Source organism: Takifugu flavidus, chromosome 9 (assembly GCF_003711565.1).
Source record: "Takifugu flavidus isolate HTHZ2018 chromosome 9, ASM371156v2, whole genome shotgun sequence".
In the NCBI taxonomy this organism is placed as follows: Eukaryota; Metazoa; Chordata; class Actinopteri; order Tetraodontiformes; family Tetraodontidae; genus Takifugu; species Takifugu flavidus.
In genome coordinates, this window is record NC_079528.1 from 6,563,965 (window position 1) to 6,591,732 (window position 27,768).

At 43.1% G+C, this 27,768-nt stretch overlaps 1 protein-coding gene across 9 annotated transcripts in view; it reads right to left on the reverse strand.

The window, feature by feature from the left end:
- Nucleotides 1–27,768, reverse strand: part of si:dkey-237h12.3 (teneurin-3) — a 121,311-nt gene that overhangs the window by 78,469 nt on the left and 15,074 nt on the right. Inside the window, exon 1 of one of the 9 annotated variants that reach the window (XM_057042814.1) lies at nt 9,968–10,367. The exons of the other annotated variants lie outside the window; for them this stretch is intronic. The gene's annotated coding sequence lies outside the window, so the exon portion shown is untranslated. Of the gene's footprint in view, nt 1–9,967; nt 10,368–27,768 lie in introns of those variants that run through there. 9 annotated transcript variants of the gene reach the window in all.

Consider the following 27,768-nt stretch of genomic DNA (forward strand, 5'->3'; position numbering starts at 1 on the left):
CTCATCCCGCCCTGCCTGACAACAGCACATAGGGACGTCCGCGTCTTCATTTCAGTCTTCCTTCACCTCAGAAAATACCACCCAAAGCCTCATCCGTCATGTATCGGCTGAGACCAACATTTCACTTTGTTTGGCAGACATTGATTTTCACCTCCAAGGTGTTGTCAAGGTGGCATCCGACTCATGCATGCCCCCCCCCGTCGACTCTCCCAAGGCTGCTTTCGAAGGAACTGCGGGAACAGCAACAACCCCCACCCCCCACCCTGCTAAAACAACCTCAACGCTCGCACGAATCAAAGCTCTTCCCAACGTGGCTCGTCGGTGGAGCTTCTCTATCAGCTCCTCTCGTGGATTAACAACATAATCTTGATGCGGATCAAATTTCAAAAACACTTATCAAGGATAAATGTGCACTGAACCATTTCCCATGCACGTGTGAGCTTGGATGTTGCTGTTGCCGTCTGTTTTCAGGACATTGAAACGTGGTTGTTTAAGATATCAATGTCTTTAGATCCCCCCCCGCCAAGGTGAGATAACAATGTATCGATCACGCCGGGAGCGACCCACACCCTCAACAAGCATAAACACGTACAAACGGACCCACACATTTGCCACTTGCTATTTTGACACTTCATATTCATGGAGTGTCAATATTTTTATGACAAACAGCCAGTTTAAAAGAGTGTCAGCATTCTTCATCTTATTTTGGTATTATTTGTCAACCAAAGACAGGAAATCTATGAAGTCGCCTCTGAGGTAGCACCATTTTAGAGTTCAGCAGTTCCAAATACTGCCAGAAATCAGAAAAGCCAAGTGCAAAGGCTGCTAATGCTGCGACTGTAGGCAGACCAACATGAAGCTGGCTGGAAAGAAGCTATAAAGGCGTCGTAATGTCAGCTTTCTTTTCTAAATGACTTCTGGCAAAATCGAAGGAAGGACATTTGGCTGTGAACCCATCACTCTGCTTCCTCCTCGCGAGGAGCGGGATCATAATCCTGCTGCGTTTTTAAATGTGCCTGATAAATATCATGCAAATTTATGAAAATGAAAGAAACTGGGAAGATCAGCATCACCATGTAAATGCACAGCATAATCATCATCTCTTATAGATGACACATTAGAATTTCCCTTTAAATAAGGTGAAAAGTTCACTTCTGCCACAGCTAAAGTCTCTTTTCCTGGGGCACTTGTTGTGGCACTCTGGAAATACATCAACCCAGTCTGAAATCCATTTTTTAGTGCCTATAACAGCATAAGTAACAAAAAAACACATCATTTAACCTAATGATTGCAAAGTCAATCACTGCCATTTAATGGCTTTTCAGTACTGTATTAAATAACCCAATGAAGAAATGTTGCTAATGGAACTCAATCTGCATCAGCTTCCAGTGGAGCGCCTGCAGATTTTATCCAACTAAAAGGAACATACATTTACGGATATGAAATTTCTTCCTTGAACACACGCTTATGTGATATAACGTGTGCTTGGATGTCGAACATGCGCGCCGCTGCAGTAGAGCAGGACCAGGAAGAAGTTGCAGAGCGTCCGTCACTCTCCTTCGTCTGTCCTCCATTTAGCCTCTTCACATGATCCCACCGAGCCGCGTCTGCGTTTTAAGCGGGTTACTGGTAAACCGTGCAATTTGTGCTCTGCCGCGGCAGGCGACAATTAGCACCTCGCTTGCTTCTCCGCGTCTGAACTTCATCAACTTCGGTGAGGTGTTGCTTGCATAACAATCTGAATTCGTCATGACTCAGAGTGAGGCGGAAACATCGCAGAGTGGGAAGGTAGCTCGGTCACGTTTGGAACGGACACTGCGACAAATAGAAAAGGATGACGCCGACAGATGTATACGAGCTGTTAAACTCTAACAACATTACCTCAGTTTTCCCAGTAACGGCAACAAGAGGGAACAGCTCGCAATGTTGCATTTAATCCCAATGCATAGAAAAAAAGGGGGAAAATTCACTTTCAAACCACACAACAAAAGAAAGATAGTTGACAATTCCAGAGGGAAAAAAAAAACTACATTCAGTTTTGCTAATAAAACAATAGCAAAATAAAAACCCACTAGCTTCAATGGACAGAGTAATTTCTAAGCTAATTTGCTTCTCAGCTGTGCAGGCAGCAGAACGCGAACGTCTGTGAAACGTCTCCGCGGTGCAAGACACTGATCGTCCTTCAGATTGGGCCTAATCATGTTTGCTTTGCCCCAATTAGATAAGGGAGGTGCATCGTCAACAGGCTTTCTGGTCGCTGAGTTTTTCCACCCGCTCACCAAATGGCAGCAGAGGGAGGGAGAGGATGCTCCGCGTTCACACCCAGCTAAATCATTTCGCACTGGAATACATCCATCAGAATTAGGATCATAAAAAGCCCGGACGAGCCTGACAATGGAAACTGAGAAGTGAAATCTGAGAGAAAAGGCGGCAGCGGGAGCATATGGCTCAGACCATAAGTTATCAGTTTATGAAAGACAGCAGCTGGTTAGGTTTCCTGACTAGGATTAATATCGTATGACCTCACCGTATATACTTCACTCCTGACAAGATTAAATGGCATAAAGCATATTGATACCCTGGAAAAAAAAACACAGTTGGTACCGACTGTCTGCAGTAACACTTGTTCCGAGTATCATGTTGCAGTCATAACTCTTAATAAACTGTCACTGTTGGCGTAGAATTTCATGTTTGTCGTGATAAAATCTCCTCCTTTGTGCCCTCTGGAGGTCCGGCTGCAATCTGAAAAAGTTAGATCATGACGGGATGCAACGCTAATGTCGCAGAGCTGAACCAATGTTCTGCAGCTCGGACGGCGGTCAGACGGCAACACGGGTGGCACCCAGGACGGACGGACGGACCGACAGACGGACCGACCGACCGACCGAACCGAACCGAACCGCCGGTCTTACACAGCTCTGCGTCACAGCTAATAACTCAACGGTCAGCACTAAAAGTGCATCCACCTCTAAACTCGAATGTTGAAATATGATAATTCCGCTGCAAATATTCAACAAGGGCGAGAAGAGCTCGGCTGGATTCGGAGCCGCGACGTGCAACGGACATTGTGCAAATAACGAAGGAATGTTGACCTCATCCTAATGTTTATTCAAGGCAGTGTCAATAAAGTAATCCCTATGATTTAGTTAGAAATCACATCTGCCACATTCAGGTAAAGGCCACTTTGTCTCGTACATATTCATAGGAAACACTATTGACAAAACGTCTTGTCTGGCTAAGTATACAATGAGGACGGTGAAACCAGAGGATCAGTTGGCGTGAACATAAGCGGAAAAGAAATGCATACAGGAGATCGTGGGATTAGCTCTGAAAACCTGTATGCTAACACCGTTGCTGGGATCTGGGCACTGATTGACAGGGAGTTACTGTAGCAGCATGTATGGCGAATGAGCAAAAAGTAACAACTTTCCAATGAGTGAAAAGGTTGGGAAGAGTTTGCATTGCTAGCGGCTAACACGGTGAGAAAACTCAATACTATATATATACTATATATACTGTAAATCAAATCCACAGCCTTCGAGCTAACCTGAAGACGCAGTTTAGCACTTGGCAAAAAGGTCAACAACTACGGGGAGTCACATGTAAGAAGAGTCTTTTTACTCCCAGAGTGACAATAGAATCTCATCGTCAGGCGTTTAGCCAGATAAGGCCGCACACCACCAGGGATTAGCATCTGCTTTTCATCAATGTAATGCCTTAAAAACAGGTTGAGCAAATGTGCTGTGGATCAACCAATTTAAATGCTAAACCTCTTTCCTTCTCAGAAGATTGAGGCCAAAGGCTAAACATATACAGATAAACAAATCAACTTAGCTGTAGGGACTTTTGGTGAGACAAAACAAACCAATGACCCTCGCACCTCTGCTGTTGCACGTACTACAGAGAAAATGGGGATGTGGTTTGCAAAGTGTTAAGGCGAAATGCAGATTCTCTTGTTTGGTGTAATAATGCCTCCCCTGTCACGACTCTTTGTTCGGGGAGAGCCGTCCTGTGGCAGAACGCATCGCTAAACATGTCAGCGTAGCTCCAAATGTTTATGATGAACAACAGAAGGACCTCTGTTCGGAAATGTCACTGATTCCGGGTTAACATAGTGCCAGCTACGTGGGAACACTTGTAAAAATACATGCTGCTGCTGCCCGGATGCTAGCCACAGCAGTAGTTGAATTAGGAGCCGGCTGGATCATGCTGGGAAGTGACATTACTCTTTGCGAGCAGCATAATGATCACTATCAATCTCTTCATTGTCGAGTCACATTAGTGAAATATCAGGGAGGAGTACTGGAAAGGAGAAGGAGACCGCCGAGAGACATCCTCCAGCCCGGCAGCAGAGCAGTGCATTAATCATACCGGCGGGATGGTATCTGTGTCCGGGCGGAGAACTGTCGGGGTAAACACTTCAGCCAAGAGGGATGCTAACGTGAGGTCGAAACATCCTGCTACCCAGATTTCTCATCTTATTCCTGCTCTGGTCAATAACATTCCAATGTTTCTATCCCTGCTTCGCTTGGTCCCCCTCCCCCGGGTTAAAAGGAGACAAATGGTTACGTAATCAGCCAGGCCGGAACCCAAAAAAAAAGTATTTATGTGACGGAAAAAATAGGAAACGTTTAATTATTTTCAAACTGCAATAACACGTCCGACATGCATGATGAAACTGCAAGAACGCGTTATGAGTTACCAGACCTACGTAACCGAGCCATCCCCAAGAGCACGCAACGATTTTATCCATTAGCGCCATCAGCCCCAGATTGCTTCATTGCTTCCCGTTAGCATCAACGGTCTCAGCAGTTTCTGGCAGAGTCGCTACAAGTGTTTATCGCAAAGAAATTCAGTTCCAGAGCGAAACTTTCTTTTTTAGTTTGCCTGTGTAGCATGGCGGCGCGCCCATCGTGGTTTATGAAACCAGCGGCTCCTCTGCTCTGCTCCTGCCACCTAAATAATGAATACGCTGCCACTTGCAGTAATCCTCCAGCAGCGATCCACAGAAATAGAACAAAGTCAGACAGTGTTCGTTCTCTCCCTCCACTTTTCAAAACAAATAACTCAGATTTCCCACAAACATCTTCGGAATGATGTCATTCCCAACGTACCCCATGCCAGTGAGAGGTTGTTGTCCGTGTGTTTAAAAAATAAAAAAAGAATCAAAAGAATCGGAGCGCTTGGGGTTTATTAGATTGATTTAACGTTCTCAATCACAAATATGTCATAACCTAACGAGACTGATTAGCATTCGGAGAGGACATCAAAGAAGTGGTTAGCTAGTGATTTTCAGAAGCTTTCAAGGCTCGCTAAAATGTACAGAAACTGTGAAAGGCACCTTAAGGCTTCCTATGAGTGATAATCAGGAAAAAAGAGAGCAAAACACAAGACAGAGAGGTAGAGGAATTACCAGAGAGAGAGGTAAGTTCATGTGAAAGGTATCCTTAATTAGATGGAGCGTTTGCCCTCTTCCAGAAATTCCTTCATGTGGTGCCAAGAAGAGAAAAGAAAAAAAAAAAAAGACCAAAGCTAATGAGTCTTGGGAGATCTATCCAGCTAAGTGGCCTTTATTGAGAGATAAAAAGCTCCTCTTTGCTGCTGTTCCCATTCGCTGCTCTTTATGATGAAGGATGGGAAGGTGGATGAAAGGAGGGGCCAAGGATTTCTGACGTGTCCTATTGCAGGGAGAGGCGGTGACAGGTCTGGCATTTGGCAGATGAAACCATGAACTGCCTCCTGAGACCTCCTCGCCCCGTGAAAAGAGCGAAACAAATCGACGCTTTGTGAAGCCAGAGGATTTGGATCGCCCTCTGGTGGCAGGGTTGCGGGACCAAAACCCGTCCCGGCCAGCGTTCTCGAGACTTTGTGCAACCTGAGAAGAGGAGCACTTCCTTTGGGGTGGTTGTGAGACCGGCGGACGTTCAGCTGTTCGGAGCAGATGGACGCAATAAAAGGGAGAAGAGGCGAGTTGTTAGCGGGTATGGGCTGCCAAACGCCAAAGAATGAACTCAAAACGACCTCCCGGCGACAGGCGGCAGGAACCTCAGACATTTCCATCTTTGTACAATGTCAGGATGTAGCCCGGCGTTCCTTTTGTTTACGACCACAGATTCACCACGCTGCAGTTCAAAACCAATTTTCCGTCCCATCTGACAAATGCTACAAATCACCGAAATCATATAAAAGGAGCAGCGCAATCAAACAGCCCGTGCAAACTCCAAACTAGAACCAGAAACCGCTGGCACCACCAGGCCAGAAACCCTCCAAACCCCAGTATAGAGTCACAAATGTCAACAAATTTGAGCGAGAGAAAACAGAGATCGGGAAGGCAGGATCCTCGCTGGCGGGTTTGGAGTCATGCTGAGACCCGAGATGAAGAGCATTGGAGACAATAGGATCGAGACGCGTCCAGAGAACTTCAAATTTCGCCTCAACTTGGCGTCGACGGGTAAACAGCTGGTGTCCTGTGACCTCACGCAGAGGGCCGACCGAGCCCATATCAAGCGTTGACTCCGAGAAGACGACCAGACTGCAGCGATCAGCTAAACACATTGTGGTGATGCACTCTGACACATTTTAGATATAACTTTGGCACTCGCGGCAGCGGAGAATTGATCAAGTGCCACGCTAATGAAAGCCGCGAGACTAAGGGAGATTAGAAGGCTGCTAAGCTGACCCTGGACGAGAAAGCGGCGAGGGCTGGGGATCGCTATCATGAAGCAGCTAAATAGCTTATTTCACCTCCAGCTCTGGTAGCCACCCACTGACATCGCTGCTTGGATAATGGTACCCATAAACGCGCGGTAAACAGCTGAAGAACAGCAGTTCTGACTGTACGCCTTCAGCGGAGCGTCAGGAGGGACGATCATTTGGCTGTTTATCTTACCTGGATCACATCGTAGATTTTTACAAGGCTCACTTAAATATCCTGCACATGCGATCGTAAAGTTGGAGCTTAATTGGAGAAATAAAACGCAGGTATTTTCTTTTATTTACATAAACACTGATACGGTTGGTTTTTTACAGGGCTTTGGTCCGTTCTACGTCACAGTCTATCCCATCAGTTTCTTTCTGACCGCCACGGTCAGTAAGGATCTGATGCTTCTCTTATGAAGTCTTGTTCTGCTTCATTAATTGGCTCACTAGGCTTCACTAACTTCCTTATTTACTTTAATGTCACATCAGATTTAATGACCGAGTTATTTTTAAGGGTATTTTTGATGCTTTAGATCAGGAGGAAACAGCCTTTTGATCAAATCTGGTTTACAGCAAGTTGCACAAAAACCAAACTTTGACCTGGATGAAAGACTAAGAGTTTAAGAATAGAACAGTTTTGTTTTTCCAGACTCACCTGCAAGTTACCTGAGTCACTATAATAGTGGCCAAATGAAATCGTAAAAATCTAAGCTAGTTTTTAATTGCAAATAATCAACGACTTTGCATAAATGAGTCGCCCATTATAATTACATTTCCTGTTTTAATTGACTTCCCCCAGCAGACGCTGTTCTGGTCTTTCAGGTGTGCTGACGTCCTTGCCACCTTATTTGAGTTTTAATTAAAAACAAGGGTTCGGTGTCTCCCAAATGGCTCCACTCGCTGGACAATTTCACACTCGCTGCCTTCCGAAAACCTTATTAAGATTGTTTGAAATGTGGACAAGATGTATAAAAAGGAAAGTCTTGCAAGAGATTTGCATACTCTAATTTTCAATCAAGGGCGCAAATACCTCTAATGACATTTGGATACGGGTTCAAGTGTCCGTATGGGGCAGATTCACGCCAGGTATGCATGTACGTATAAACATATAAAGTTCTGACCTGGCGTGGCTCATTCATAGCTGTCCTGAATCGTTTTAACTGATGTTTACGGCCTATTAAAGCAGCGTGATATAAGGCAGGATATATACTGAGGACAGCAGTGCAGCAGAGCCCAATAAACAGATCCAAATGGTCCTCATTCAGACATCGCATGAATTAAACAACAGGTCATCCTTTCATCGCATAAATTATGGAACAGTTCATCCAGGAACCACACCGTGACACACAAAAGCCTGCTAAGTCCTAAGTTTGCGATAGCTTTCACTGGCCGTGACGTCCAGACGTGTGTTTAGCAATAAGATAAAGGGTGGAAATGAGCTTGGCACAGCTGCCTCGCGGAACCGAGTAAGAAAGCTCGGAATGCTAATGTGGAGGAGATTTTATCCAGCGAGGAAAGCGGCAGAATCTGAGCTAAGTGCAGACAGTCCATCCCTGCATCACAGGTTAAGATATTAATGTACCGTGCAGCATTTTGCTCCCAGGTGTTTAATTGCAATACATGTGAAGGCACATTCCAACCTGCAAAACAAAAAAAAAGGCTATTTTTGCAAATGTAATTATGGCTGACACACATAAGCTGGCTGGATCACAATAGACCCTCCTCCTCAGCTGCATGCCCACCCCCATGATTACACTTACAGACTGCTGCACAGGCACACATATTCCAAAATAAATAATTAAAATTAGCGAGGGGGGAAATAAAACCACAGCTACAGCAAAAACCTGAAACCGCCAAGAAGCTGGGACATTAAATCATCCTACAGACGGAGGTTGTATCGAACAAATAAGGTACAACATAATTAATCATAACCGGGTCATTCAGGCAGTAAAAATATAAAAGCATTGCTCTACAGCTCTCCTTGCAATCTGCACAATAAGTCACCGTGAGGCCTCATAAGATGCAATGCCTGCAGGGGAAAACCTCGTTGCACTTACATTTACAGGTGACGGGTAAATACGAGCAGGTATGTGGGACTGCCCCCGCGTGACCCTCTGCACAACACACTTATTCCTACAGTATGTTGATGCATCTGCTCTTCCTGCGCTGGCCACCACTCGCTGCACACCAATTACTCTTTGTCTTTGTAGCTATTGCTCTGCTAAGCACTTCAATCCATCTCTGCCTCTCAGGCCATGACGTCAACCCAAAATGATTAATCAAAGATAAGTCAAGGCCCCAAAGCAACACCCAGGGTGTCTGGTTTGCATACATTAGCCATGATACCTCAATGATGTCAAGATAAATCCCAGGGTGTGGAAGGATTCCAGAAAAGAGCATCAGGTTCTTGTGGAGAACAGATAGAATGTCTTACTACACCAAGGCAGCCCTTTCTGTTGTTTTTTTTGTTTAAATGCTTAGGGCGATACAGTAACATATTATATTTCATACAATATTAAACCCCTTTTCCATTTGTTCCAGATAATCAAGCTGTGCCTCTGAAGATGAGAGAGAAAATATAATCATTTTGCAGCGACTTTGTGTAAAAAAAACCCAATGAGGCTAAAATGTATCTGGAACAATTTTGCAGGAAAATGGCTGTTTGTCCACTTTTTATATGGGTTGAAATCAGGGGGAAAAAAGAAGTTTCCAGGGAATTAGTTGATAAGTCTGTCTTCAATTTCAGCCAACTTAAGCCACAAATAGCCATGACTACAGCAGATGGGTGATTTTGTCCAGTGTGGAGGTGTAGAGTTGGTTGCCATGTCTTTTAGACACTCCTCATTGTAATATTTCACATATGGACAGGGATTTGGAAGAAATGCATACCACTGCATCCATCATTTGCATATGCTATGCTGCAGCACCATTTTAAACATCACATGCCACCCCCTCATAAGGGGAACATCATCCACAAGGGAAACAAATACAATAGACTGGTTTTCTGCAGCAACAACATGGCCTGGCGTAACAGAGGAACGCTGCTACACGGCACTTGTAATGCATAAAACATGATTCTGCCACGTCCAAGTTGTTGACAGCTGCAACACATGCTCAACTCGGGATCTTTCAGCACAGACATCCGGCCGAATGAGAAACTCTTGGAAAATACCACAGGAGCCACCTACAGTACAGTAACCCAGATCTGCATTAGCATTCCTTTATTCTAATTACTGGAAGGATCAGGAAGAAGAAGTTGGTGTGTTACCTCAGGGAACGTGTGCAGCTACAGCATGAAGGTCCACTTCACCGGCTGCGCTGTTCCTCGCAGAGGAATCACAAACGGTCCGTCTCCTCCTCTTCCCACAGTTGCTACACGAGCTTCACACCAAGCGAGAACATTATCGCCCAGACACATTGATGGCACTCGAGCGAAGTCAAAAGGGTTAAAACCTACTGGAGCGGAAAGTCACACCAGCACGTTCTAGTTGCAAGACCAGCCGCTGCCGCCGAGCTTCCTCCAGCAGCTCAGCACCTCTTTTTTTCCCCCTTTCTATTCTTTCCTTTTTTTTTTTTTTACTGAACCTAGCTCACATAGCCTGTCCCCCTCCTCCTCATGTGAGATGGTAAAGCACTGGGCGATTTGCACCACTCTATCATGGATCGTGTTACGCTGTCTGGCTGTAGCGGCGGTCACAGATGATAGGCTGGGGAGCTTTGTGTGTGTGTTTACCCCTCAAAAGAAGTAGCGGGAGAAGAGGGAGGGAGAAAGGGAGGGAGGGGAGAGCGGTGGGCTCCCACCCTTTTAAAAAAACATAAGAATTTAGAATGGTATGCAGAAAAGAGCGGTTAGCTAGGTGAGAGGCAGAAAGAGAAAACCGGACTGTGAATGCAGGATCCAGCCAGGCGCTCATAACGGAGAATCGTTATCCGGCTTATTATTTTTTAGATCCCATCACAGCTCAAGATCATGAGAACGTGCAGCGGAGGACGTGCTTTGCAGGAAAGCTTTAGAGACGAACTCTGCCTGAGCTGCAGAAAGTAGCCGTTTCTAAAAATAATTCATTAACACATTGAACGCATCTGACAAGGGAGGCTTTTTTAGAGTGTTTGTGACTACGTTAAGGGGAAATAAAGGAGTGTTGACAGGGTTTCATAAAGCATGCCTCCTAGTCATCAGAAAATATTTCTTATGCGTCTGCGAACTGCGTGACCGCGTGCTCATTAATTTCTCTTTTAATGCCACCTCCATGAAGTCATATATATTTATATATATTTATACATACACACACTCCTAATACCAGTAGAATTTCACTCGCTAATGCCTTATTTGCATATATCTTATTTACCATTTTGAGTAATGAAACACTCCTCATATTTACCATTTACTGCTGGCGTGTCGGTGGCTTTATCTGCCTGAATGAATATACTTTATTTATTGCCTTCCCACTAAAAGCAGTAAATAGACTCATTTCCAGCTTCTGCACTTTGAGACTCTACCCTCAAATTCCAGGGCAGAAAATTACTTTGAGATTGTTTATCTTGGTCCTGAGTTTAGCTGTCAACAAGTATATTTTTAAGCTTTTATCACTGACAAAGTGAGCTTTAAGACAAACTATTTTTGCGGAACTCCTACTCAAACGTCTATAAAACACATTTTTAACTGTGCACACACAAGCGACACGTAAATCTATTGCTGGTACCGCTAAAGGGTGGATATAAAAACCAACAGCTGAAAGGGCAGAGGTCTCTGGTATGGTTGGAGCAGAATTAATAACAATAATTCTGCAGCTTCAATCTTAAACTCCTTTATTTCCATTCAATTTAGTTTATATAGTGCCAATCCCTTACAAAAGCTGGCCCGTGACACTTGATATGTGACCCATCCAAGCATGAACCCTCTCTCTGGTCAAACAGGGTACAGTCTGACCATTAGCAACAACAGGGATTTCCGGCTCTATTAAGATTATTGCCCATATAGTGAAAAATCAATGATTCGTAATGTTCACCAAGACTGTCATTAAATTCTACAGAAGACAGCGAATTACGCCTACAAGAACAATGCACTCATCAGTATTGGCATCCGTCGGGCTGCAGTTAATTGGGATACAAAGGGGCGACGGTAAATTTCAAATCAACATTTTAATTTTTCAGTTTTTCAAGTGATAATGTCAAACGCTGTGTGATAAATGGGGAGACGGTAAATTATACCCAACCCAGGCCCCGCTTTGCTATCGCATTCGTCCAGCTTGTGCCAGCTTTGTAATCCCCAATCAAATGATGCTCATGAAAACATTTCAACACAAATTAAACCTAATTATCATAGAGAGCTCCAATAGGTCACACGCAGCTGGAGAGCTCCATATCGTCAGCAAATCAAATGAACGTTCCAACTATATAAATTAACACTCGTACACAGCAGCCTGTAATACTCCACTTTCATTACCGACCAATGAATCCAAATAGCAAAGGATTGATGAGATTACTTTGAAGGTGGACATCAAATGTGATGCCTTTAGGGTTGAGAACAAGGGAGCACTTCTTTGACATTTTCCCAGCGCAGCCACATTAGCTGAAAGAGCTCGTTCAAGGCTGGAGGCTCAAACGCGGAAATGTTACGTGTTTGCGGATTGGCCTTTGTAATCCACGAGTGTCCCACTTCTATAGGACGTGAGCAAAACTCTGCGAGTGGCCCGAATTATTGTGTTCGTCATCCATCCTGAAGGAATGGCACCGCAGATGTGGCTATTTTAAGATGGAAGCATTTCTCCATTAGTCGTTTTCTGAAACACCTTTGAGATGGGGCCACTTTTTTTCTTCTCTTTTTTTTTTTTTTTTTTTTTTTTTTAAATCGTAAACGTAATCGATGGACTCATTAGAACTACATGGGCGAGTTTGAGATATTAAAACCAGATGCCGAACAAACTAGCTTGTGTGGTTGATGGCGTATTTTTTATTATATATCGAAAAAAAAATTATTAACACAACAGATCTAAAATAGAGATGTAATAAAATGAAATACTATGAAATACCAGGGCAGTCACGCAACAATGGGAGGAGGGTTTACATTATGACTAGCTATGGAGGGCTTGTTTATGAACACAATATCCAGGGTTCAAAAGGTACACGGTGGAAGTAAAGAGAGAGCAGTTGTTTTGGTCTATTCAGAGGGTAAATATTTGTCTTCTGACAGACGATATTCTGCATTTATCCAACCATTGTTGAAGCTGGATTACTACAAAAGCCCTCCCAGATACCGATTTACCTACAGCCAAGGAACTCATTTTCACTGTGGCACCATGTGAAAACAAAGACAGAAAATGGCTTCCACGCGGCAAAGTAGCTGCGGTAATTCCCCCTTCCAAATTAGCAATATGGGAAAATGTCCAGGGTCTTCTTCACATAATATGCTTACTTCTCCATCAAAATAGGCTCTGCTAAAAGAGCTGCAGCTAAATGACGGCTATTCAGCGCGGTTTCATTTTTGACATGCCAAAGCTGTCTGAGGTACTCAGTTAGTGTGTAAGGGGATGTGGGCGGGGGTGGTAGGTCTCTTTGCACGCCTTGTGCTCTGTGGACTTAGTCCAGCTGGCCTTTAGAATATGGATTTTGTGGTGCCTTGGCCAGGCTCTCTCTCCATGGGGGGCTGGACTGGGTGCCCAGCTTCAGTGGACTCCCTACCGAGACCCCTGGGTGAGACGACGCTGAGAACCCCTTGGTCTGCAGGGTTAACCCATGACAATGCGATGGATGCTTCCCACAGTAGCACCATACGTCTTAGTGTGAAAAAAAATATTTTGATTTTGTTTTTTCTTAAAAGTGGTGAAAGGGGGGATGTCAGCAGGGGAGAGGGGGGATGCTGGTATTGTAGAAGTATCCCAGGCAGTCACAATGCCCGCACACTTGGAAAAAAGAGGAAAAAAAGAACACTGGGAGCGCAGCTGTGCAGCAGATTTACCTTTCGAAAAATCTGGGGGGATAATAAGTATTCAAATGACAGCTCTGTGCCGCAGCATCCACAACCAAAGTTAACCACGAGCACCAATGTCGAGTGCCAGCAGCAGACACAAAGGTCTGAACTGTGGGGTGCCGAGGCAGCTAGCGCAGCATGGCTAAATGGGGCAGGTGATTTCCCATCTCCTCCGCTGCCCTCCAGGCACAGCCAATCACTGCTGGGGAAAAGTGGCGCCCAGCCTGTGAGCCAGGCAGCCCGAGAGTGTTAGGGCAAGAGAGGGAGCCGGAGTCTATCTGGAACCATGCATTATTCACATGCATCGCTACGGCACTAAGACCTCCACAAAGGAAAGGCCTCAGGTTCCATCAGCGCCGACTTGTTTCCAATCTATTATTGATGGCAACACTACACCCTATACTTTTCCCTGATTTACTGGATTCTATCATTGTTTCTGTAATAAAGGCTATTTCCAGTAAAGTCTGATGAAATGAGCGTGATATTTCCAAGCACGCTGCCAGAAGGTGTTTCTTGCATGTGGCTTTGCACAAATCACGCGCACCACAACGCTGTTGTTAAAACAAATGGTTTGTAGCTTTAATGGCGTGTGCACAGCCCAGTGTACACAGCGAAACCAGAACGCTTTATGCAAATCGTCCATCATGTCACAGGTTTCCATGAAGAAATTCATGCAAGTGTGGAGACCTCCAGTCAGACCCTGCAAAAGTAATGAGCTATCCAATTACCCCGTTATGACCACATGTAATCAGTGTTTAAAAAATGCTCTGACAAAAGTTTCCTCTGTTCCCATAGATTGCCAGTATCTAACGACACTTTCCCAGTGATTAATGCTGTAATAACCTAAAATATGTGCATTACCATCAGTTGATTGGTGAAGCAAGTAGAGAGATGGCCTGGACGTGTACGACAGGAAGGGAAACTATTGTGTGTTGGTTACATCAAGAAAAAAAAAAAAAAGCGCTCTTCTTCCACCGCGAAATAGATCTTTTCAAATGACTGATGCAAAGAGATACGCAATAAAGGAGCGTCAGCATACTAATATTCTGGAGTCGAATCACAAAGCTAAATTATTCTTCACATTAGGATTTTATCAGAGGAAGTTTAAACGATGCAGCTCTTGAACTCGGTCGCTCTGCATTTCATTGCAATGTCCACATTATTACCATGCACACTTCAAAAGGCATCCAATCAATCTGCTCAGTATGCGTGGCTGGGACACTGGTCCATCTCTCCCTTTGAGAATGTCAACGCATTTGACTGATGCGCAGTCGATCCCCCAGATTGTGGCTAATCATCATTACTGGCCACTGAAACAATGACTTTCCTCGAGCCCGCTCTGCCTCGAGAAGGACGCGGGGGACCTGCTGGGTTTTCTTATGGTGGCTTAACACTTGAGTCTGGATTTGAGGAATTAAGGCAGACTTGGACACAACAAAATGTGCACTCTGATCATCCATCCAAGTCATCAACTCTGGTCTGGCTTGTACTGTAAACTGCATCTCATGAATTAAACATAAATCAGCCGCAGATATTGTATTTTCAGGAAAGTGTGACAGAGCTGCACTTGCAGTTGTTGGAATTTCATTTTTATGGTTTGTGCAATGAAAACAAATGATGACTGCTGCACATTTCTAAAACATTAATAAAAACAGTGGGAGGGAAATGAGGACAGAAGCATAGGAGGCAATAGTTTGGGAATTCTCCAAAATGGACAGTGGATTATGAAAAATGACTCCTTCTTTAGAATGTTTAAAGGTTAGGTCTCCATTACACCCAGAGCAAAATGTCAGCACTATCCCCTGAAAGACTGGACGGCGATATTAATGGGGAGTCCAGAGAATGGGCTTCCCTTGACTGGCTTTCCTGTTAACCAGACATTTTCATTTAGTCGTCCGCCAGCAACTGGTGCCTGTAACACCAACATCCATCTACGGCCTGATGGAGAGGATAGGGCCCACCCCCATCTAGTGCGTAAATTCTAATCATGTACAATAGAGTGAAAAGTAGTTCTACTTGACTATCAAAGAAGGGTGAATTATCATAATGCTCCATTTTCTGGGTTGTACGTTTATTCGGCTTTCGGTGACCTCGGAGGCGATAAAGACGGGGTAACAATGCACACATCAGGATTTGGAGAAGGAGCCAAGTTCCTCTTGTCATGTTAAAACCAGGCTTTCAAAGCCTTTTAGCTGAATAAGTGTGAAGTAAATACATATCGCCCCAAAATCTCCCAAAAAAAGGGGAGGCCATGTTACACATCGACCGCTCCACAAACAAGACGGGGCAGGAAATTTCTCGACTATCTACAGGTGACAGTGGAAAAAATGGAATAATTGTGGAGTCTCTGCGCTGCAAAAGATAAATAATGGAGTGTTGTTTCGAAACCCGATCAGTGTTGAAATGGTTCCCCTTTACTCCTGGGACCAGGGAGGGTTCAAAGCCTTGCCTATTCATTATTATTAATAGTGTTTACCCTTTCTTTATCATACATCACTGACATCAGATCAGAGGGTTGCCTGCAGTTCTCATAACAGCACAACTGATCTCACTGACAGGTAGAGCCAGTTGAGCTTCCTATGTTTAGATACAAACAGGAAGTAATTACATCTACAATCAGTCATTTATCATCAGGTGAACACTGAATAATGATCCAGAATAGACGGATATCTATTAAATGAACGAATATTCCTACCGTCTAATCAGATGACATGATTTGACAGAGAATATTTTCTTAGGTAATGTTGAACCCAGACCCAGTGACAAGATGATTTAATAGGATTCAGGCGAGCTCATCACTCATGCGCTCACCACTTTATCTAAGATGCAAAATGGCTTCTGTGTGAGGTGGACTGTGGCAGCGGATTATTTGTGAGCGCTACGCCGTCCCCCCCCCCCCCCCCCCCCCCCCCATGGTAAATACATCGTGTCATGCAGCAGAGGGTGGAAGAAAAATCTCTTTCTCAAACTATTTTAATGAAGTCCCAAATGTCAGCCTCATGCGTCTTTTAAGAGAAAACTCCAATGGAAGTCTCGTCGAAGCCTGCCTGTCTGCGCGGCGCGTCATCGATGGGGTTCAAAGAGATGGCTCGAGAAAAAGCAGCCTAAAAAGAAAGAGGTTAACACAAAGCCTACTACTGGAATAAAGAGCACATGTCAGAAGACAACAGAAGATTCGGAGCATTTGGAGGTCTGTAATGGATTCCTGACACGGTGAGCTCCGATTGGATGCTCGCAATCTCCTGCGCGCCAAAAAGATAGCTGTGATAGGAAGGGAGGAATGAAATAATATATATATTGTTTTACAAAGCTGGCCTTAGACGGCGGTCAGCATTTACACAGTTTGTTGATGCATCTTTACAAAGAAGGCTTTTCCCAACAAAACCGTTGGGCTGAAAACGGCAAAAAAAGTCATTGTTTTGGGTAGAAGCGGTGAGCAGCCGAGCTTTAAATGAGCGCCAACACATCTTCCTCTCCACAACAGTGAGACGCAGCGAGCGGGGAGGGTGGACATCCAATTAGTGGAGAACAGTGTGTGTCATCTTGACACCGTGTTTGGGTTCCTTCAACAATGAATTGAGCACCCCAGAAAAACACTTAAAGGCTGCACCGCTCTAACATTTGAAGGACTGGAGACTTGAAGTTAAGGCTGTTGCAGCCATTATTACCAGTCAGTGTCGTGTCAGTGGGTCTATTTTGACGATTGCTGTTGTGGTGCCATAAATCACAGCCTCCGCTCCATTTTAAATGAAGCAAGAACACGTAAAAGTGAAGAAATAACCTATATTTCCTGTCTTCCGCCATTGATTTCTTTTGTTTCTGCACTCACCTTCAGACTGGACTTGATTAGCACCAACTGGCGCTCTCAGGCCACTGCTGATTTACTCTGTGTTTGAACAACTGCTGGTTCCAGATGTGAGATCCAACTTCTACAAATGATGAAATACTGGACTCCTGCCTTCAGCAACATTTGTTTGAGACTTCAGTTTCCATATATCCTGTAATATAATACTCTAAACACAATATTATTACTATTACTAATAGAGGAGCTGAGGTGGATATTTGCATAATTATTGCTTCCAAGCATCTTTAATCCACAAGCTCTGCAAGTTAAAAAAATAAAACCTTACAATAGCTCGTGACAGCTTGCCTTGGGTGAGAATAGAGATCAAGTTTTGTAAACAAAGTTGTTTTGTCGTGTTCGATTTGTAACTGCTGCTCCCGGAGCGTTCTCTTCTTCAGCGTGGCGCTTCCTCCAAACCTTCCAACCTTCCAGGCTGTCATGCAAACAGCTTGATAAGGTAATGTAGGGGGAAAAAAAGCAATACACGAAAACTGCTCTAACCTATTTGCCAAATGGTCTATCATCTAATGCCCCGGTGCTGCTCTATTGTCTAATCCTACTGCTGAGGCCTCTAAAAGGATACGCCGGCCTAATAAGATGAATGGGCTTTGACCCTGGAGCTGCTAAAAGCCAACCTGGCCAATTTATCTGAATGACCTCTACTCTTGGCAGAAACAGCCCTTACCTCTCATGGAAGCCTTAAGGCAGGATCAATAGCACACATCCATGATATTCCAAAATAGGGAGTGTCTAGATTCAGAGATTTAACTATATAATTCCTCACACAACATAAATATTAAAGCCAGACAAACAGCGTCGGCCTGCTCGTTTTCTTCACACCGTATGTGCCGAGATGCACTTTTGTTCCGCTGAGAAGGAAACCCACAGACGGCGACTCTCCGTACTCCAATATCTTAAGGAGCAACCTTGATGGAAATGAGGTACATAATAGGATTTGTGAATTGAGTTTTATTCTACTTTAAAATATTTACATTACGTTGGGGCTGCAGTTTCAGCGCTAATTCAATCATCTATTCTTAAATCACAGGGGGCTAATGTAAAGCAAGAATAGAGTGTAAGCTCTACACAGATTCATCAGTAATGCTATTAGGCAAGCCACAATCGCGGCTATTCCGAAGCCGGGAATTGAGAAGTGCATCTGAGGGGAAAATAAGATTTTGTCAACTAAATTAAGGATTCTGTTTCATGTTCTGTTTGTTGGTGTTGGGTCGTGTTCAACCGAGATGAAAGGCCTGACTCGGGATAGGTCAAGGCAGGATATGAAGAAACGAACCTTTTACAAGAGAATATGTTTCCTTTGTTTGAGCATGAATCAGTTTACATGGTATACAATATCAATCGTTGGCCTCAAATCTATAGCTGCAAAGTGCTTAGGTTTGCATTGGTGATTAGATGAATTGAACCGAGAACAGTCTGTTACTTGAGAATTTGCTCGTAGCCGATACCTAATGCCTCTCTGCTGCCTCTGAAGTGACCGCAGTTTCAGGATGCTTTGCTCCGGGCACCCGGCCAGAGAGCTTTATGTATTCTGATACCATTCATTTTTAATCAGGACCAAAATATCCCTCCAAACCACTTTCAAGCTGCCTTTGGCATCATTATTTCCTTTATTTATTTATTTAAGACGTATTCTGGTTGAGCCAACACCAATTTTTGATCGTTGGTGATATTCCAGCAAAAAACCAGCTTCACCTCTCACACGAAAAGCTTTTATTTTTTACTTTCATGCATTTTCTTCGCTACCATATATAGCTATATATAGTCTAGCACCTGGGAGAAGTGTGTGTGTGTGTTTAGCATATTCCTCTTGGTTTTACGCCTCGACATGCACATCTCATCACCACCTCTCTCCGAGAAGATGGCTCCGTTACGTGACTGCCGTTTGAGAAGACATGTGAGCGCGGGAGGGGGGAGTCTTCTTCTGTGGTATAATGAGTATGACGATGAAAGTGACACAGCGTCCTCCCTGGACCTTGTCGAGTGATCAATCATAACAATGGCTCACCATTTCTTCCTCTAGACACTGACCTTTCTCCCTTAAGGAAAGAAAGTGTGTGTAGGTGTCACAATGTGTGTGTAAATTCCCTTGCGCTGTCACCGTCCTCCCAATCAGTCCTTGAAATCCTTCTATGCACCCATAAATGTGTCCTTTAACGGAGAACGTTTTTCTCCTCTGGACGGCTAAAATAACTAGGAAAAATGTCCAGCTGAGGGCACGCTAGATTCTTTTAAGCCTAGAAACTCGTACGACGTTAGATTTGAAATCCCAGCACCAAAACAGCCAATAAGATGAGCTGTTTCTTGTTCTGCAACGAGAAATGCCAAGATTATGCAAATATCAATGGCTGAGATTATTTTAGGCTCTCAAAGCTCCCTGCCCTTAACAGGAGAGTGACAGAGACAGGGATGACGTGTCGAGACAGCCATGTGCGAGTGTGAAGCCACCCTACGGGGCTTAAGTGACCCCCGCCTCTTTGCCCTTGTCACAACTGCTTGAAAGTGTCAACCCGACAGCCTGACAACCTAGATAAAAGTACATCTTTGAATACAAACTAATAACGTAGATAATGAAAAAGCTAATTAATGACATTGTTTTCAAATCTATTACAGGTACACATTGGCACATGGATATTATTTTTCCATGCAACACCTGTTGTGTTTTAGTAACTATAGTTATTATATATATATATATAAATAATAATTAAAGCTTTATATTTATGCTTTGCCTTCACTGAAACTGGCCTCAACTGGCCACACAGCACAAAGGGCTGTCCCCATATCTTCACTGTGAATTATGGGTGCAATATTCTATATTCAAAGCTCCTTCGAGCACAGATGAGACCATTCTGGAGGCGCCAGCATTTGAGTTGCCAACGGCAACCATGTTTACCTTCTTAATTCAGGTAAAAATAAGATACCATTTGATCCAATCAAAGTTAATCGAGATGGAAACCCTTTGATTAGCGCCATTGTCGAAATGTTCGCATGATGAAAACCCAATGAAATCTCCTCTGAAGTCACAGTCTCAATTAAACATTTATTTCTGTGTTTGAAAGCCTTCGACACATTTCGCAAACGAACGTTAAAATGTGATTTTAATTGTGCGTGCTATAAAAGACAGAAGTCTGACAAATTCCGGGGGGGTGTTTAGGTTCTTTTAAAAAAAAATCTGAAACACTCGGACTGTTTAAAGGCTCGAGCTGAGGCGGATGCTGGTTTGGATTTACGATGAAGACAGACACTGGAGCTCGTTTCTGAATCCGGCTGCATTTAATAACTGTGAAAGGACCTCAATTATTGCATCATTTTACGGCTTAGCGGCATCTTAACTCTTAAATCATTGCTCCGTGTGATGTTCAAGGACACGCCTGGATGGACAAAGGATTATTTTAATGTAAAAAAACAACAAGGGACGACCGAAAGGAACATCAAGGTAAAAAAAGACTTTTTTTCCCCCCACAAAATTCAAATGAGGCCGCAGTCGAGGGATCGCCCCGACTTTGATTACTACTATCAAGTACAGAGGAGCCGAAAGGTCACAACAGAAATAAAAAATATTGCCGTTCCCCCATGATAGGGGAGAGAGAGGATGTCACAAAAGGAAAGAGACATGAATCCAAACAAACTGATGGCTTGGTGCGAGCCTTGGGATCACGCCGGTAGAGCAAAACACGGAAACTCTATTCGAGCCTTCGTCAAAAAAAAAAAAAAAAAAAAAAAGCCACTGCTTTCCAAATCTCAATCATTTTAAGTTACAATGACTGTTAATTTCACATTAAGCTATAGTTTCTCGATTATCCCCTTTTCTCTATGCCACTTAAAAAAATATTCATAATGATGGTCACCGAGGTAACTCAAGCCATACATGTAATTATGGAGCGCACAATTGGACCAACATGCTAATCTGCATTTCTTCCATTGATATTCATAGAGTACAAAATGGTTTCCTGACTATTTCCGCCTAGCATGGTAATACAATCACTCAATTACGCCGTGTGATGAAATGAAGTAAGCCATTTTCTCCCGAGGACGGTAAATAGTGGCCCTCGTAATTGACAACTGCAGAACAATTCCTATTATTAATAATAATGTCCTGCTGTCCTGCATCAGCAAGTGATTAGACAGAGTCAAGTGCGGGCCAAGGCAGCGTTGTCACCGATCCTTAGCGATGCGACGCGGAGCTGCTACGGGGGCTGCTGACGCTCAATGATGAGGTGACAGAAACGTCAGGCAGAGTTTGACAGCGCAGTCACAACTCTGCAGAGCCTGAAGCAGATATACTGATTTTCTTTTAATTATTCATAAAACTGAACCACAAGTGAGTGGAAAGTCTCCTGAGAAAAGTTAACAAGTTTATTAACTGTGTTTTGGATTTTTTTGTCTGCAGAGACAAAAAATAAATAAATCCATCATGTTTATAAGGTTGCAGATGGAACACCCATAACAACCGTCTTTACCTTCTCACATGTAAAGTCACAGATAAGCAACTACTGTCTCCACCTTGGAGTTAATAATGCGGCGCTCTAACGGACGAAAAACCATCCTCACTCCTCTTGCTTCTCTTCCCTCAGTCACGTGACCAATTCCTACTGATGTTCTGACCAATCAGATCCTGGAGAGACCCAATAGCCAGTAAACACCTCGGTGACAGTTATTTACACCTGATAATGGTGTAAAGTTATATAGTGTGTTATTTTTATACCTTTACAGACCACATTTTTAGCACGTGCCCACACACACACACACACACACACACACACACGTTCACAGGTCACATCGTCACACTAATGTACTTTAGACGACAAGATAAAACACAAAATGGTCAGTCGGATTTGTTGCATTGACGTTCTTACTTTCTGAACTTCCTTGGATTTGTTGGTTTCACTTTTATCTCAAAAGAATTCTCCAATATTTTTGTTGCCACCGATCAGAAAAATATCTGAAGGCCCCACCTCAAATTTTATTTTTAAATTTCTTTCAAATCTTTTTTTTAATCTATAAATACTGAAAAACCAAAAAAGACACTTCGACAAAGGAAAACATTCCTGATAAATTCTGGGACAGAAGAAAAAGAGACCAAAAGGAAATGCAATATTATTCATAAACGAAGAAAAAAAATAAAAACTGAAGAGGAACCCATGCGAGGACTGATTTCTAATTATGAGTGAGACAGTTGATATTAGTACGACTCCTTAAAATATTAAAGCAGCAGAGTAATTTAAAGAAAATCTGCTACCCCTTATTAAAATGTAAATTTATACAGCGAGACACTCCAATGTCTAATGAGATCATCCACTCTGCAGGAGGTAGCTGTGGTGCGAGTAAAAAAGTTCTCCACCATGTGCTTCTGTTGCGTTAATGTGCTCAGAGTCCACACACCGAATTATCAAAATAAAACGGCCTCAAAAGGACTCGTTTTAAATTCCAACACTCGGCGGTCCCGCTTCTCCAAAGGTTCAAATGTCACCGACATTTATGGGAAAGGGCAAAGAGCTCCTCGAGGTTTTTTCTCCTGCTGTACCAAAATAAACACCAAAAAATAATAATAAAAAAAAAAAAAGACTTTTACAACAGCGAAGACACTGATTATAAAAATCAAACAAAGCCGGCTGGGATGCAGTTTAGACACCTTAACTCCAGATGTTAGAAGCATTTTCATAATTCAGAGTCCTGATCAAAGACCCACATCACAGATGGCCAGCCCCTCCGACCAAAGCAAAGGGGGGAAAAATTCTGAGGCTATTTATTCTTTTTCTGGTTGATTTGCGCCATATTGAATTATGAAAGTGGCAGCAGTGGATTTCTGCCTGTTACAATCAATAAGCAGGCTCCGCTGTCATCATACGCGGCGATGATCTCAGACAGGAACCTGACAGATGGCGCGTCACCTTCGTCAGCGTGACGTCCCGCATGCGTACGTGTAGAAGTTTGCACGATTTTTCCTTTGCTTTTTTTAAATCTTAGAGGGAACTTGAGAAGCTAAGTTGGATCTCCCGGTGTGTGTGTGTCTATGTGTACGCTAGTTTGTGCTTGTGACCGAAGGAACATGAATACGTGCACACAGAGGCGCATGTTGTGGTGTCTCCAACACTTTCAGACTCCCACCCAGAGAAGCCTTTGGTGCACACTGAGCTACAGCACACTTTGACTCCTCTGCTGATTTAATTAACCTTTTGCTGGCTGTGTTCATAAAATAAATCTGCCGGGCCACGTTCTGGAGGACAACACTGACGGAGCCTTTTGACTTGAACAAAACACAAAATTATATTTCCAACACAACCTTTCGTAAGGAGCAGTGACGGCAGAATTTGTGGAAAAAAAACAAAACATCGCTCGCACGCATACACACACTCACACACACTTTCACAGCTCATCTGCCATGAAAACTTCAAAGGGAGCTTCTTGAAAATTATTTTGGACAGAAGGTGCAGGCCAGAGCAAGTAACACTTCTTTAACAAAGGATGACAGGTGTCGCAGTGAGAAGCCCTTTCTCCCAAATCAGGGGTCAGCGGACTCGAAGCCCCTCCACCAACGCGATAAACCCCGTGCGATGGTTTGGGAAGCCACAGAGAGCAGTTACGGGGTTACTGCGGCACCTCGGTTGCGCAAGCAGGCTTTTTTCCGCACTCTTTTGGGAGAACAACCCAACTAGGCCATGCTATGTTTCTGTTTTCAGCATTCATTCATGTTTTATGAGGGGTGTAATATTGATTCTTTAGCCTCTGCAGTCAACATTACAGGGAAAAAAAAACTAAAAATCCATGACTGTTTCCTTTCTCACGACATCTGTGCATCGACAGAATGAAACCCAAAAACACCTAAATATTTAAAACACTTGATTCTTCCCTGTAAAAGAGACATTTTATAGAAATGAAGCAGGCTGCAATAGAATGCAAAGTTCTCTTTCTTCATAATGATTTCAGGTTTTGTTTTAAAAACAATTATAAGACCAAGACTGCTTATTAGGACCAAAACTGCATTGTTCATTTAAGGGTTACACAATAGTCACACAGTCCACACAATATTGCAAGAAAAATCAAAAGTTCCTTGAAAGTAAAATTGACTATTTTCTATGTTCCAAGATGTGTAAATGGAATGCACAAATTTCATTTGCAGCTATTTTGTGACAAGATGGAAAAATAGAAAACAACCCAGGGACACCGGGTGACCCACATTCCGACTGAAAAGCGGCTACTTGCATAACTATTTCAATTTACAATTTCCAGCACAAACGTAAAGCTGGAGTCCGAGGTCACCATGTAAAACCAATTCCATCTCGGTATTTCAATCTGTGATTAAGGTCTCGGAGCATTCCACTCTTGGCAACCTTAAATATTTTTTCATTCTTGATACCAAGTTTCACTCCAACAAAGAGAAAAGAAAAGGGTTGCCAGTTTTCATGTGTGTGTGTGTGTGTGTGTCTGTGTGTGTGTGTGTGTCTGTGTATTTTCAGTATTTTGTTGGGTTCTAGGTAAAACCCAACACGTATCCTATTCAAAACCCATTTTTGGCCTTGAAAAATGAACTAATACTTATATTTTTGGCTGGGTTTTTTTTTTTTTTTTTTACCTGTTTTCTGAAATCCAATTTTCAGAACCAAAAGCACTTTTAAGAGTCTGATCCAACTTGAAAAGTCACTAACGACTCAAGTTATTCAATACTGGACTGTTGAAAATGTATTGAATGGAGCAGAGGTAACAAAAACATAATGACGGAACCTTGAGCGAGAGGGGGAAATGGAAACAAAGCATATAGGTCAGAAGTAAAATCTGGAAGAATATTGCAATGTTGCATACTGTTCATGAAGTAAAAATAGAATCTCATCATCTATTGAGAAACTGAAGGACCCCACAGCCATCTTTCTATTAACAAAAAAAAAATCTTTTTTTGAGGGTCTCTGTCATTTGCATTAGAGGACTGTTTAATGTAAAAATCAATAAAAAACATTAACTCATTTATTTATTTTATACCTTGCCCTTATTCCTACATCTCTCAATTAAAAAGAATAAAACAACATATTGTTGCCTGATTAACAGTCTGTTGTGGCTGATTTATGTGCCGCTAAAACACAATCAGGGATCGGTCTGGATTAATTGTGATTAACTGGCAGGGGGAAAAAAATGTTAAAAAAAATGTGGACATCAAACAACCTCAGTTGGCGAGTAATCTGAAAAATGATTGACTGCACAAACCCCATCTGACAGTTCTTTTACCAGCTGGAATCTGTCTTTTCCAGAGAAATTGAAAAATGCAGTTGGGTTAATGCCGCCGGTGCTAAAATACATCACTTCAGAGGACAACTGCTCTCCCTCCATCTCTGCAGCAGCACTCAGTGGATCGTCTAAAGCTGCGGACTGATAAGACGACCCATCTGGTTTCATCTTTAAAAAGGTGGCCCTCGCTCCCGTCGGATCAGGGTGGGGGGTCAACATTTGCAGATGCCCCGCTTTTGTGAGTGCGCCGAGGCTTTGGTACTCGCCCGTGTCAAACACTCTGCAGAACAGAGCAAATTAGAATGAAATATTGACTTCATTTATGAATAAGTGGGGCTGAACGGCCCCATGTCGGAGCCCCTGCATGCATATTCAGTTGATGGAAACCTTTGGATGGGTCATTTCTCTTAGCTGCTTCATTAAAGAGTGAAAGTCAAAAGTGCAATACCTCCAAATGACAAAAAGAAATAAAGATGTATGGATGGGGAAAGGTGGCTTTTTTTTGTGTTACTCCAGCTAAAAATTGAAATGTTGCTCTAAAAAGAGGGGTGCTTGCACTGAACCCCATGGCATATTTGAATAAAGTGCTCGATTCAGCTCTCCTGGCACCTACAAAGAGCTCAATCCTAACTCTAATTTCTAACTGGGACACCAGCATCGTGCATTTCCAAAGGCTGAAGGGTTTATTAACGTGCCTCGTTGCTGTAACTGTTGGAGGGCAGACACACTCGCAGCTCGGAGGAGAACGGCGATGTGTGTGGCACGTACGACAACAAATATGACTGGAACCGCACCGTAAAGGCGCCGGGGTCAGGTTTACCAGCACCTCTGTGGTTAGGCTGAGATTTAAGTGACTCATAAATGTATACGGTTGGCCGAAGCAAAACCCTGGCGCTAGAACAAATCCTTTGAATTCTGATGGTATTTTGAGGGGGGGGAGAAGGTAAAAGAGTTACTCGGCTCCCGTTCCCTAGAGACAAGCTGGCCATGATGAATGCTGCCATTAGGAAAATGACTTGTCTCAAATGTCAGACTGTAACCAGTGTTTTCTAGAATAAAAATTGATAGCATATGAACACTTTTTTCCCGTTCTTTCTCTTAAAATGTTCTTGCCAGGAAAGTGCAATCAAGTCTAATTATTGTAACTGCCTGCCAATTGTGACATCGTCACTTTTTTTAAAAAAAATAAAAAAAATTGTAATTAGAGTTTTAAGTTGAACGTGTTGCGATGGCAACAGCTCACTCGACGATGAAGATGATGACTGATGAGCAACGTCAACGGCACCAAAGATCAGAGACAAAGTTTTAGTGTTTTACATGAAATAAAAGCTACAGCGCTCGAGAGATAGTTTCACCAACAGTCGGGGGATAATGGCTAGTTTAAGTAGAGACTGAAATAAAATAATGGAGTTTGAAGTGAATGAGCAGCTGGAATGTCAACAGAACCAGGACCGAATACAGACTAATGAATGGATACTACAAATTTTCCATGAAATTAGTTGGGGATGAATAGGAAACAATTCAAAAGGCCAAATGGCAAAAGACAGACAGCATTTCCATGGACACCTGCACCCAGAATATATTTGACTTCTGTATTTCTTCACACTGGTTCAGCCTTGCCATAAATACTTGATTAAATAGTCAGCTTCTATTGAAGTAGCGCAGCCGCTGATCTGCCGTATCAACAGAGAGGCAATATTTATTCAAAAAGAGATTTTAACATCAAACCACTGTAATCAAATTGGATTTGAAATGTTTGATTTTAACAGATTTTAAATTGAATGATTAAAATATGAATATTTTGAAATCGACTTTAAGGCAGTGATGGCGAAACATGATCTTTTTGTTCTTAAATAAAGTTTGTAGAGGTAAATTGATCAACAAAAACCTACAACTTCTGTTCAATGCTTCCATTTGAAGCAACAAAGAACCTCGAGACTCCATCTCAGGTTTCCAGCGCGAACAAATTTGCACTTCAAACCAGTGGCCCCGTTTAATCAGCTATTGTGCATGCCCAGTC